Source organism: Acanthopagrus latus, chromosome 17 (assembly GCF_904848185.1).
Source record: "Acanthopagrus latus isolate v.2019 chromosome 17, fAcaLat1.1, whole genome shotgun sequence".
Classification (NCBI taxonomy): domain Eukaryota; kingdom Metazoa; phylum Chordata; class Actinopteri; order Spariformes; family Sparidae; genus Acanthopagrus; species Acanthopagrus latus.
In genome coordinates, this window is record NC_051055.1 from 18,768,667 (window position 1) to 18,783,058 (window position 14,392).

General features: G+C 39.7%; 1 long non-coding RNA gene across 3 annotated transcripts; it reads left to right on the forward strand.

Annotated features, from left to right (window-relative positions):
* The first annotated feature begins 723 nt into the window (after positions 1-723).
* LOC119006240 lies at positions 724-14,283 on the forward strand. Of its 3 annotated transcripts, XR_005070726.1 has the most exons (6): positions 724-800; positions 1,858-2,022; positions 4,713-4,811; positions 12,051-12,200; positions 13,810-13,917; positions 14,126-14,283. It is a non-coding gene; the product is annotated as an uncharacterized LOC119006240 (long non-coding RNA). The 3 variants fall into 3 exon arrangements; XR_005070727.1 differs by lacking the exon at positions 4,713-4,811; XR_005070725.1 differs by lacking the exons at positions 4,713-4,811; positions 12,051-12,200; positions 13,810-13,917; positions 14,126-14,283 and adding an exon at positions 4,095-4,233.
* Positions 14,284-14,392: the final 109 nt, after the last annotated feature.

Consider the following 14,392-nt stretch of genomic DNA (forward strand, 5'->3'; position numbering starts at 1 on the left):
CGACACGCTGTGGCCGGAATACTGAATTACATACGCTTGGAATATTGTATAGTATGCTGTTAACGAAATCTAGCTTTGTATTGCTTAGTCTTTTCTACCATTATGATTAAACGCAGTTATAGCTGATATCTAATATTACTAAACTATAGTATTCTTCTCATTCGTCATGACAATTATGATATATGTATTAACAATACGTTAAATAATTATGAACAAGGAAAGTGCCGTTTGAGGTTGAAATTATTTTGTAATTTTATTTTATCAGAGAGAATTAATAAAGTATATATCTATAACATCACAGCTTCCATGTTTTCTGTGTCGCTGTATTTTATTTTATATATTTTTTAAATATTTTATATATATATATATATATATATATATATATATATATATATATATATATATATATATATAGATAGATAGATAGATAGATAGATAGATAGATAGATAGATATGAAATTCTACTTTCACGTGGTACATTGGCTATCTTTCTATTCAGTTTAGCCTTCTATTTCCATCCGTGTGGGACAATGATAAGCACATTTCTCGTTTAATTTTGTGCGTCTCCACAGAAGAAATACAATCTAGACGATACATACTGTAACAAATTAAATTTAGAGTTGTTATTTAGATATATAATTAAATATATATACAAATGTGGGCCAACTTTCTCTTATGCCCCGCGGTAAAAGGATTACCTCCCATTTCGTTGCTCGTCCTCTCGCGATATTTGGAGACGGCACCATGGACAGCGACTCGACGGTTGAAGAATCCGACAGCTGCTTGTCGCGGATTTACAAGTGAGTAGATTTTGTTTCTTCAATAATATTTCAAAGACTTAATTATTAATTTGTCTTTGGGCGTCAAACTGTTAGGTGTTGGAGTTTCGAGCCTTTTATGTGAAAATAGTTAACTCTTATTCTTAGCTGAATTGGAAAACTTGATAGACTTTGGAAAACGTAGCTACAATAGGGTAATGTTAGCTAGTTAACTTCACATTACTAAGTTCTTTTTACTATAAGATATTGCTAAGTACACATGGTGAACCGAAAACACTTAACATTTCAGTCTATTGCAATAACTTTTGCTTCTTTGAACTAATCTTAGTCAGCAAGGCTTAATGAAGCTTTAGTATCCAAATACATTTTTGTCAAAATGAGTCACAATGTGCTGTTAGCTAGCCTTCTTTTAAATGACTTATCACTGTCCTTTACTTAATTAAAGGACAGTGATGAAACTCAAAGCTGTACAACTCGTTACTCATACAAGCAATGAAATGACACCAACTATTTACAGGGAACCTCAAGTACTTGGGAATTTGAAAACGTAAAAGAATGATGGTTATTATGAACAAGGAGGAAAAATAAAGCCATGAAAATAAACGAAGCAGACTTGGTAATAATGGCACAGTATCAAATTTAACATAAGTAAGTTTTCTGCCATGGGTGTTTTTTATCTTCTTTGTAGCCAAGATGAGCTCATCATTGTCTCACAAGGTTATGAAATAAGTATGTAGGCAATTACGTAAGAACTCACAAGTAAGAACAGTGCACACATTGAACTAAAACATTGAGTAAAAAAAAAAAGAAGATAGATATGGTTCAAATTTGGTTTTGCAGGAAGTAGCAAAGTGCAAATATTAACAGGTGTTGAGTGCAAAGTCTATCAGCGCTTAATGGTTATTTAAGTTGGGATTAATTGCCTTTTGTTTGAACCCTTTTCAACACAGAGGAAAGTCGGTGTAGTCTGGTACATGCTGGTGTGTGTGTGTGTGTGTGTGTGTGTGTGTGTGTGTGTGTGTGTGTGTGTGTGTGTGTGTGTGTGTGTGTGTGTGTTAATCCATGTGTGTAACCCCAGGAAAGCATCCAGAACAGAGACAGTCTGTGTCCAGCCTCAGTCTATGTCCAAGGCTGCCTCTGTTCATCTGTGCCTTACCTGCAGCCAGCAGGTCCCAGTTTCTGCTCCATCAGTGTCCTCTATACTGGTACCAAACACTGCTAACATCATACAGCATGAGCATGGGTGAGTGGAGGTGGAGACACGTGTTAGACATTTGGATGGGCAGGTGGGTATGCAATAGTCTGGTTTTACCTTCATCAAAAGTAGGGAGCAGTTTCACATTTTAATAATCTTTTTTGGGGATGGCTGTCTAAGTAGCTATGCTGGATTTGTTTTTCAGTGCATTTGCATCCATGACAAGCAAAAATGATTTTTGTTTTAATTTAAATAAATTAAGTTATAATTAGAGAAAATGTCATGGTTGAATCGGGCATGTGTTGGTTTTGATTAAGTTTGCAGTAAACCTCCTGCAACCTTTATCTGAAAGGAGTCAATGTAATAGTGAATATAAATTACAATTATTAGGTGACCTCTGTGCTGGCATAGAGAATAAATAGTCAAACTGAGTATAATAATCAAAAAGAATAGCTTAATATTCCTAAAACTTTATTAGACTAAAGCCAGCAAGAATAACCAAATACAACTGTGGAAAAATAAATAACAAACACACAAACACAAGAGGAAAAAAGCCATTTTGTGCTCACATCAGCTGATGTGTTATGGATTCAATGAAGTCCCTTGCTTAACTGATTATAAAGGCTGTCATAACAACCTTACCAGTCACTTATTCAGTCATTCTGCAAGATTGTTCACCCTATTTGTCACTTTTTCTGTTATTCAAATCCTGGTTGGAAGTTTCCCTTGCAGTGAGAGATGCATTTTAAAACACAACATTGGTTGTTTTAGGATTTGCATGTTTGTAAGTCCTCATCATTCTAATTAGTGTAATCCCTTTGTTAGCATTATAATCTTTCAAAGCAGGCCTAGCAAAGTGTGGGTGAAGAAGTAAAGTTTTAGAAATAAATAATGCTCACAATAGGCAGACAAGCCTTGCAATAGGGTGACATTTGTTTTCTCTTTAGATTTTATTCTTAGACAACTTTATTAATCCCTTTGGGAGGTTCAATCAAGGAAATTGAATAAAATTCTTTCATTTTACCCTTTTTTTCCTTTGTAAATGGAATAGACCATGTGGATTTCTCAGACTAATGTCTTTAGATTACAACATTTTCAATTACGGTGACTTCAAATGGGAAGCCTACATTAATTGAAAGGGTAGTGATGGCACCACTGTTCAGAATATTCTGGAAAAGGACCACACACATGAGTATTTGCTATTTGTAATAATGCATTTTTTGAGTGCAGATTGTCAAAATATGCCAAACTAAAAAAGTACCAACTGGTTTCCATAATTGCTCACTGGCCATACTCCATGTGAAATAATGAGTTAGGATTGAGATCCTAACAACAGCGCCTTCCTTATATTTAGGTCTTACTGACGAATGATAGTTGAGTCAAAGCTATGGCTGGAGGATATGTGAGGAAGCAATAATGCCATTATTATTGACAGATGTTGCAATATGAGTCTATATTGTTGTAATAATGGTAATTTGTGAATGTGGTTTTTGCTGGTTTCTGTAACAAACAAACATGTTCCTTTACGTCTGGAGAATATTATTTTATAGGCTGGGGCATCTCTGTATCACCACTATGCATGATTATTAATGGTATGTTGTCACACATTTTATCCTAATAAAAAAAATGTCAGCCTTTGCAATTTGGATGATTCAATTTGGATAACATTTTGATCAACTGTGTATCCCTAGTCAGAGCTATTTTAAATTAAACATGAATGCTTGTCCCAGATGTGGTCACACACTAAACTTTTACTTGAGCTTGAAGGCAGTCTTAGCATTTACACTATCTGTCTATAGCAGAGGAAATTGATTATCATTTTTTCATAAAACAGGAATCACATGAACCCAGCCTATGTGTGTCTGGCCTGTGGTTAAAATAAAACAGAGTAGCAGAGGTGTGAAAGTGAGGCAGCCTGAGGCACTGCTCTGCCCTGGGCACAGCACATACCCAGATGTGATGAGCTTGTTATCTGTGTTATTTACTGAAAGGCTCTTATGCTGCCCCGGCATTCATCATCTCTCTCAGGCCATGTTCATTGTCATGATTGTGCTCTATAATTATCAGGCCAAGGTAATGTCCGTAACCCAGTTTTTCTGCTTCTCTCTTTCTCTCTCCAGCTGTCTCCTCATTTTACAGGAAACCCATTTAGTCATTCAGGATTGCAGTTTGAGCCAAGGGTAGCAAAGGACCCAGAGAAAATGGAAATTGGGAAATGTTTTTATTCATATTAAACCATGCTTTGCAGAAAGAATATTACTGCACGAACATTTATTACTCAAGAACATTTTACAAAATCCTAGAAAAAAGGCCAATCCAGAAAAAAAAATGTAACCAGGGCTCCAGAATAATATTTTGCACTGGTGCACATAATTTTGTCATTCAGGTGCACCAAGACATATTTAAAATACAGCCATACACTGGCAAATACTATGAGGTGTGCATGCTTATGGGAAATACAAATGGGAAGCTACAGTACTGTATGTTATAAGGCGTAAATGCAGTCAGTCAGTAATAACTTTCTTTTCCCTTATTTGACTCTCCTTTCTTCAGCCCACCCAGGTCTGCCCCTTGCTTTTAGGGGTTACCAGTTGCCCTTAGAACAGAAAAACCCAGACAGAGATAATGATGTCATCAGTGTGAACCAGGACACCGCCACATTGACAGCTGTCTAGCCAAGATATGCCATACTTACTTTTTTTTTCACAACACTAATTTTTGCTCTTTTTGTGGTATAGGGATTCTCATTAACTATTGCCCAGATAGTCCTTAAGGAATATCTAAAGAACGCATCCATCTTCGCTTGAGAGTTGACCCTTCATCCCAACTTTATTAAGGTGACTTAATATAATTTAGAATTCTAATCCTCTCTCTTATCTCTCAAAACTTACAAAAGAGAGCTTTTGCTGGATGTTTGAGAAAAGTTTGATCCTGTGTGCCTTCACACAAAGAATAGAACAATACAGATGTGTACTGTATGTTTGTTGTTTCCTCCTGTTGATTGTGCTGAGCTCTGTGTTCCCTGCTACTCTGTCTGCACGGTGGAGTCCAGCTGCCTCATTAAACTTAAAAGCAGAGACTTTACCCAACACTCCATTATTTGGGAGGATGGCTCATGAGTTATTGTGCATCATGTGATCATGTGATACATCCATCAACTATAATGTCATCATCATAACAACCGGCCCAAATGTCACCAGGCTCTGTCAGCAGGAGGCTGTTCCCATCGCAACAGGGTCTTTTATCTCTAATTTCTCTTTGTGCTGACAGTAGAGATGAGTGGAACACTGGGAGCCTCTGTCAAATAAATGTTATGTCGTGAACATGTGTAGCTCTTCCCCATTGTTGCACGAACAACACAGGAGCAAATGCACACATACACAAACACACATGCTATTGCTTCCTCTCCATTCTTTTCATAACAGTAAAACCCCTCTGATGACTCCACCATTCACAATTCACTAGGAAGTGGAGATTCATGAACCCCTCATTCTGATGCCTTATGTCCTGGTGTTTCCCTGGCAACCAGAGGGACAGGCCCTTTAACACGTACAGGTCTGTACGTGCACGTGTGTGTTTATCTATGTATGATGAGAAGGATTAGAGTCAGTACTGAAGTCAGATTGTATTTGCTCTTGTGTGTTGATGCAGGTAGAGCTGGTCCGAGAGTGACAGTGATGTTGCCGTGGTAATGATGAAAGGAGAAATAATAGTGGGAAAGAGACTATGATTCATAGACTGGATACACTCCACCCCCAGCATAGGGGAACATCTGCTCAGTTATTGTAGTTGTTATTTTATGTCACTTTTACTTCCCTATATCTCAGAGGCAAATAATGTACCTTCTACGCTACTGTATTCATCTGAGCTTTATTTACAAGTTAATGTCCTCACAGGGCAAGAAATGCTGCAAACATTTGTTAGTAATTTATTACATCATGCATTGCTGTAATTAAGTTACAAAGTATTGTATACAATAGCTCAAATTGGCTTGACATTAAACAACTGCAGTAGTAAAATGCAACATACTCTTAAATGCAGCAGTAATATCAATTCAAAACTACCATATATAAATATATAACAATAAAAGGCTGACAGTTAGGTGGTACTACTACTTTTCAGACTTTTAGTATATTTTGATGACAATATTTAAATTATTTTAATTAATGAAGTGTAATTGAAGTGTAGTATCTGTACAGTATGGCATTTGTACTTTTAGGTGAGTAATGGTGAGTAGGTGATCTCAATACTATTGCCAGTCCCAGTGTCTCAACCAAATGTCTTCAGATGTCCATACCGCAGCAGCCTAGGTTCGATTCTGCCTGCTATGTGTAATAATCTCTCTCTTTCCTGCCTTTTTCTTTGTTCTCCAGCTGTTACTATCTAGAAAAAGCAGCTCCTCCTTCCACACCTGTCTCTCATTCAGTCCCAGAGTACATATACCAGCCATGTTCCCATTTCTGCCTTCCTGTTCTATAGACCTGCCTGTTTTTCTTTGATCTGCTTTCTACATTAGATTGTTCTGTTTGTTTGTCTCTTTGGATTACCTTCATGTTGCCTAATGTAAGCCTCTATATTGAGTATAGTTTTGTGCAAAGCGCCTTCAGTTCGTCCTGTTCTGCATTTGTGTCTACAGGATAACAGGAAAGAGCAGCTGCATGGACTTCGGTCATCTTTCCTGTTGTCCTGTACTTGAACAGTGACATCTTGACTTGTTCACCTTCACACTTCCTCTTTATAAATTGTTCTTCTCTTCAGGTCATGTAGTTTGCTGGAAGAGAAAACATTGTGTTGTCCAGTTTACCAATCTTCCCCCACCCATCTCGACTCCTCCTCCCCATATCCAGGGCCACTTTGTAGGTCTTTGTCTTTTTGTTTTAACAAGCAGTTGTGGGCCACACACCGCTTCCTGATAAATCCTCATAGCATTATTTGATTTTCAGGTATTACAAATACAGTCCAAGTTGTGCATGCATTAGATGGTGATTTTGTGTATATCAGATACTGGGTGGAAGATACTGGGTGTGTGTGCATGTGTGCATGTGTGTGCATGCATAGACAGGCACTTGCATGAGGGTGGCCGGTCGTCTCTGGCTTTAGTAAGTCAAAAAGTTGTAGAAACACATTACTATGCCTCACTTACTTACTGCCATCTCCTCCTTTCATAAACACCTACGTAGACATTTTTATTTAATGGGGAAGGATGAACACATTAAAGGTTGCAGTAGGTTATGTCAATATTCTTTCTGCCTTTTCTGATCAATCAACTTTTCTCATACTAAGTCCATTAGAGACTCGATTGGAGTAGTACTCTAACACAATCATTCCATTAGCGATACTGGATAAAATAATTATTATCAAAGTGTGTGTTTGTTGGTATAACAGATCCGATTACATACTATTAGATGTTCACCTGACCCATCAAGCTATAGTTGTGCAGTCAGCTTTCAGGGCATTAAAATCTAACTCACCCTCACTGTACTGCAGCCCCTTAATTTTTTTGAAATCCATAAATGTCTGTGTAGTTTTAATGCCAAGACCTTAGAAGGTTGGCCAGCACCCAAAAAGGAATTTATACAGTAAAGTGGACTGTACATATATTCCCAGCCTGGCAGATTAATAAAACAGGATTATCATTCTTAGAAAGAACCAATGCCGCTGAAGAAGTGCTACTCATGTTGTCCCGAGGGAGCGTGCAATAAATTATTGTGCTTTTTCCACGATGCTTAAAAGACTTCTTGTTTTCATTTTTGTCAGCTGCGTACTCGGCATGTGACAGTATTTGTAAACTTTGATGACATTTCAGGTTAAGGTAGTGGGTCCAGGACATGCCCATGTCACCATCACCACAGAAGCAGACCAGTACAGTTTTAGCTCCATGGCAACACTGGCCGCCCACACTCCCCTTAGGCTGTGTGCAGGGGACGTGTGTGTGTGTGTGTGTGTGTGTGTGTGTGTGTGTGTGTGTGTGTGTGTGTGTGTGTGTGTGTGTGTGTGTGTGTGTGTGTGTGTGTGTGTGTGTGTGTGTGAGAGAGAGAGAGAGAGAGAGAGAGAGAGAGAGAGAGAGAGAGTAAGAGAGCAGTGGTTGGTAATTGACCTATTTTTCAGACTGTTCAGTTGAATCGGGATGAAGGGAAAGACGATGGGGTTTTTAATGATGCCACCGGGGGGTTGTGCTTTGCTTCCTCCCCTGACAGGACTTCAACTGTTGCCATTTCCCCTGCTACCTGTAACTCCTCTGCATACTATACTCACAGCCAGGGCCCATTGCCACTTAAACATTTAATTCCAAGTCCACGGTTCCATTTTCTCTCTTTCTTTTAGGTTTCTGCTTCTGAGGCAGTGCCCCAGTGTCAGAATGTGACACCTCATTGTATATGAGACAGGTCAGATGTTTTGGCCTCTGCCCCCTTGTATGGGGATGTCAGCCAATTACACCTTAGGAACGGTCCACAGCAACATGCCGGCAGTGTTACTCGTCTAGCTCTCAGCATCCAGGTGGGACTTTCGTATTTGGTTCAAGTCAAATGAGATATTTTTAGCAGCGTAGCCGACTCTAGAGTTGTCCCTTGACATCAGTACTCTGGGTGCATTATTATACTAACTTTGTGCATGCGTTTTCTCTGTGGCTAGTGTTTGTCTGCCATCAAATGAGGAGAAGGGGCTGAAAACTGGGCTGTAGCTTCTCTGCTTCTTTTTTTGTTCTTTGTCCTCCTCCTTCTTTATCCCACCCAAACCTTGCCCTCAGTCCCACATGCACAGCAAGTTTCTGCATCCAGTTATATTTCCTCTGCTCTTTTCCATCTTACCTCCCCACTGGTAGCGGCATACCTTCTGCTTATCACACTTCTGCACTGGTAGACAGATGCTGACACTGTATGCACACACACATATACACAGAGAGGATTCCATTAGAATTTCAGATTCATTTGAACTCTCATCTTTTGTCCACCTCCCCCCCACCCCCCATCCCTCCCCAGTTACTTGCCAGAAAAGTGATGGTGGTTTCCATAGCAACCATTTGTGTCTGTTTCAGACAGGAGTTTCCACTCGGGCTAGAAAGGATGGCAAGCAGGGGAAGTCACACAAACACACACTTGCATGCGTGCATTTGTGAAACTGTTGATTAGCAATCAGCATGCACTTCACACTGGCTGTTTATTTTTAATGAGCTCAGAGAAAGCTGTTGATTGGGTGATTCCAACAGGAATAGGCTTGAGTATATTACAAATTGGACATTCAAGTGGGATTGATTTTTTGGGACTTGATGTAATGTGAAAAAATCATATGAATCCATAATCTTTTTTTTTTTTTATTTCATACTCCGCTGAAGTATCATCAATTATTGTGCTGATTGTTTGGATTTTGAGATTAACTGTTCTGTATTGATCTGCAGTTCTACACTTAAGAATGAAACCATACATGCATTCACTATATCTCCATCTTTGCATGATGTCTCTTATTCTACAATTTGATAATTAACTTTGTAACTGCTTGGTACCTGACAAATGTGGCAGATATTAGGTCTTCTTTTTTGTGTCTCTGTTCCCTGACCTGTTTTGTCACTTTGTGTTGGTGTGGCGCTCCTCACTTTCCAGGAGAATGTAGGTCAGGTGGACAGGAGACTGTAAATAGCTTTTTGCGAGTGTGTTTGTGTGGTCCCTGCCTTACGTGAAATGCATGCACAAATAAAGATCACCATAATCTGTGCATATGAATGAATGGAGCTTTGCATCCGCTCTATATAACATACTGTAGCGCAGGCACTCAATTTCATAATTTTTTTGCCAGTATTGTCTGTGTACTTTTGAAATGAATCCTTTATAAATAATTGCTCAAATACATAATTTATCTGCTATCTTTTTTATGTAAACTTCCAGTTGAAATATGTATTAGTATGCAAATCAGATGCGTTTTTCTAACTGCAGAAACTTTCTGACAGAGGAAATAATCCATTTGTGCAAACACACTCAGTGACAACTTAGCTTACCAAAACAACTGAGTGGCATCTGGCTAGTGATTATATATTTACATTTTCTGAGCCTCTCTGTCACGCATTGACAGCAGTCCTAGCACATTATCTCTCTCCTCCATTAGGAGTTAGGCTGCAATTAGCCAACACAAACCAGTGTGCTCAAACATTCTCAGTAGGTTGAAACAGTCTGTGTTTACACCTTCTCTCTGCCACCCTGTTTTTCTCCCTTCAATCACATCACTCCATTCACTGCTTTGATGAATGATATGAACAAGTAATCAGTATTGTAATTTCACTACCAAAAGAGCCAGACTAGAAATTATCTATCCTTGGTCCATCCTCACCCTGTAGCAGTCCCCTCATTCCTCTCCCGTGTCAGAGGGTGTGGAGCTGAAGCTAGCAGCGCTTCACCAGAAGGGGGTGCAGTCTCACAGCCTCGCTTACCTCTCAGTGACTCCTCTAACTCCCCTTCATATCCCTAAATGTTCTTTCACACATGGTGCTGGCAGACACACTCATCGCTTGCAGACTATTTAAGCTACATGGTCAGAATAATTAATGCAGGAAATTACCACAGACACAGGAATGATTAATTTGGAGCTGTGACAAAGTGACATGACTGATTGTTTTTACCAGGTCGCCGGGCTTTTAATACTCATGGCCATTCAGGGAGAGCATCCATCACAGTGACCCTCGCTCCTGCAGTGGTGCATGTGGTGTGTGTGTTCCTGTCTGTTTCTGTGTGCATGCATGCAAGCTTGTGCGCAAGTGTGTATGCAGGTGTGTGGTGCAAATCTCTGTGTGTCTTTTAAGCATATGTTTACTAATTTATCAATACTGAATGTCGAGCTCAGGGCCCATTACTCCAACTGCCTCTGTGAAAGAAAGCAACATAAACCCACCTTAAACCTTAACAGACACCCTGATGTAGCCCACGAGGGACACACACACTTACACTCACATTTCATCATATTTAACGCCTTTTGCCAAGACATGGTAGATGTAAACCTGTCCAAGCTAAATATCCTTCTTTTGCTGCCTGTCTTTTCCTCGGTCTGTCTCTATGCAGTGTAATATGACTTAAAGTCAGTTTAAACTGATTTTCACTCATATTTAATGTTTCCCTGTAGTGGAAAGATATCTTTTCGAGGTAAGACATTGTTTAACACAGTTTAGGGTAGACTGTATCAATGGTCATAAAGCAACAGCAGTTAAAAGATAATCAACTGAGGGGAAAATGGGGAGTGGATGCAAATGGCCTGCTGATTATGCTACAGATCAAGCAGAGTCATCAAAGCCATTACCAATACAGTGTGCAATTAAACTGTGACTGAGCTGCAAATGGTGTTTTAACAATCCAATTACCACCTGCATATTCACATTAATATTTTTATGTCCAATCTTCAATTGTTTTTAATCTTACAAATTGAATACAAATAGATTCCATGTGTGCTAGGACTGCACAAAAAATCACTTCAGCATCAACATTGCAGTGTGCCCGTGTGCAATAGTTACACTGAGTATGTGTAATGTCAAGTAAGGTGAATCAGCTCAACTCTCATATTTTGTATTTTGTGAAGATGTGAAGATTTCAGCGCTTGATATATACTTCCAAAGCTGCTGCTCATTGGTTGTAACCATGGTGACTTCTTCTAAAGACCTTATTTACAAGGCAGCGATTTTGAAATAGAAATGATAACAATTTGTCAGATTTCCTACATTTAAGGGACTTGCAACCTGAAACACAGCAGCATGACATTTGACATTCCAGAACCAAAGCATAATATCAGAGGTAAATGGCCACTGTGGGAATATGGTCTATTGAGCTTTTCCAAGTTAACTGGTGAAATGTCCTTTTCTGTCCTTTTTCATGTTGCAATATATAACACAGAAGACCAAAATATTGCAATGTTTTCTGATATTGTGAAGCGTTAATGTATCCACATTAGCATTAACAGAGCATCAAGTTGGAAGACTCTGAATAAGCCTCTGCGGAAATGTCTTTGACACTTTATTCTAAAGGATTGAATACATTCTAGCAATGGGAAATACATTCTGTCAGTTTGTCATGACCACTGTGTGTTGCTGTCTTGTGTACCAGAGATGCCATCTGCCCTGTGCCCTGCTCTCTGTGTCAGCGTGTGACAGGACACGACTCGTCACCGTGGACTCCCAGGGGGGTCTGACAAGCAGCCGAGACACTGGCTCTGCTCTGCTGGAGGTCAGCCAGACTCTGCTCATCAGTGTTCAGGTCAGTTAATTGTGCACTGGGTGCTTATGATGTGCAACGGCTCCGTCCTTGGCAGAGGATAAACTCAGATAAACAAAACGCCATGTGTGTATGTGCATGTGTGTGCACTGAATTCCAGGTCTGTCCAATGTGCTTTGTGCATCCCTGTACAGAGTGGGAAGGCCAGGTCAGCCTGTCTTTCGTGTGTCATAGGGTGCTCCCTTGTACAAAATTTCCACAGTCACTTCACACACACACACACACACACACACACACACACACACACACACACACACACACACACACACACACACACACACACACACACACACACTGCTTCAGGCCCACACCCTCTCCTGTAAAACTCTTGTAATCTCTTCACAACGTCTGGTCCTTCATTTTGTCTTTCTCCCCAATCCTCTTTCAAATCACTTTTTCATTCTGCAACTTTCATTTTGCCGAGTTTAAAGCTGGGACAAGAATGCAAACTGCTCGGATCAATACTGTAAAAACTCATCTAGCCATGTCTGTGAATGCTTTTTCTACCCCTCACTATCGATTTTCCCATCTCATCCTGCCTCCCACTCATAACATGGCATGGATGACTTCAGATTCTGGCATTTTTTGGCATCCAGGCTTTGTCTGCAGGAGACAAAGAGCTCTGGCTGTGCGAGTGGACCCCACCAACACTTCTCTTGGTGACTACTCAGCCCCTCCTGCTATCCCTGTCTTTCTACATTGATTCAGGCAGAGAAATTAACTGTGGTCATGTACCACACAAAACTAAACTGTCGCTCAGATGGGCTGGTGTTTCAGGGCAGGCTTAAAGCATCTTGGAACAGTGATGGTCTACTCCAGTCTAGAGGAAGAACAGCAAGCCCTGAGAGAAGTAATGCTAGTTTATAGATGTATGGATAAATGCACAAATAGATCAATTCTTTGACCAAACAGGCCACTGCTCCATTCAGCGACAACCTGAACAAAATACTGGTACAGCATTTTATCGAATCTCTTCCTCTTGTGATACAATTATGGATACCCTAGCACTAAATATCAATATTTGTGTCAACCATGCGGGTGCTTTAAACAGATTCCCCTGACAGTTTGATTTAAAAGAGTCACTACTCCTTTGGTGTGTAATCTTAATTTACACATATTTAAAAGAATTTAGTGAGTTAAAGTTTTATCATTACTTTAAAATGTTTATTTCTAGAACTATTCTGCTTTCTGGCAGTCTGACCTTTTGCCAGTTTATGGCTATTTTACATTGGAACAATGGTACACACACATCGACGGACATAAACAAGTCGCAGTCAATGTATGAGATAAAGACGCACTACACTAAGCCTATGCACTTTAAGTCAAATTTTTGTAATGCAGTGAATGAATACTAATTCTTGCACTCTGCCTAGGTATTTGGTATTCTTCAGGGGGACAGACATTGTGATGGTTATCTTTTGTCTTCCTCTTGCTCTCAATGTGCACCTTATCTAAGAAGAAGATTACAGGCAGAAAGGCAGCACCCTGAGACGTTGCACTACAGCACCCCCTACCTACAACTCAGCATTTTACAGTGGTTAAAGTGTTGCCACACTGTGATCACAATACTAGTTACAAATGTTCCCTGCAGGTGTGTCCAGATGTGGAGTTTCTGTCCCCTCTCAGGAGGAATCATATGCTCTCCACTGACCTTCTTATTTCTCCTCTCTGAGCCTCTTTGCGGGGTCGTTCTGAACCAGTGAGTGTTGTTAAATGGTATCAGTAGTGTTGTATGAAGTTCTTAAAAGTCATAGTTTAGTAAAAGTGAAGTTACCATGTTAAAATAATACTACTGTTACATTTAAGTCAGCCATACAAATAGTACTTGAGTAAAAGTCTACTCCAGCTGGTTTGAAAAGTTATGTTTGGTGATGACAATGCATTGACCTGTTTGTTTATTCCCACAGCTGTAGCCTGAACAATTTGCTTTCTGACCCCTGACACTGCGTTCCAGACAACTCAGAATCTGAAATGTCCGACCTCTAACTAGAAAAACCACAACAGAGCGCCATTTAAGGTCAGGACTCCTACTGGTAAACTCAGCACACATCCATCTACCCCGACTTCATGGGGGAGCAGTTTTCTGAATGGAATACACACTTGCCAAAGAGACAAAAGATTATTTTGTTACCATCTGCCAAGTTTTTCGTTAACTTTTTCAATAGCACTGCCAG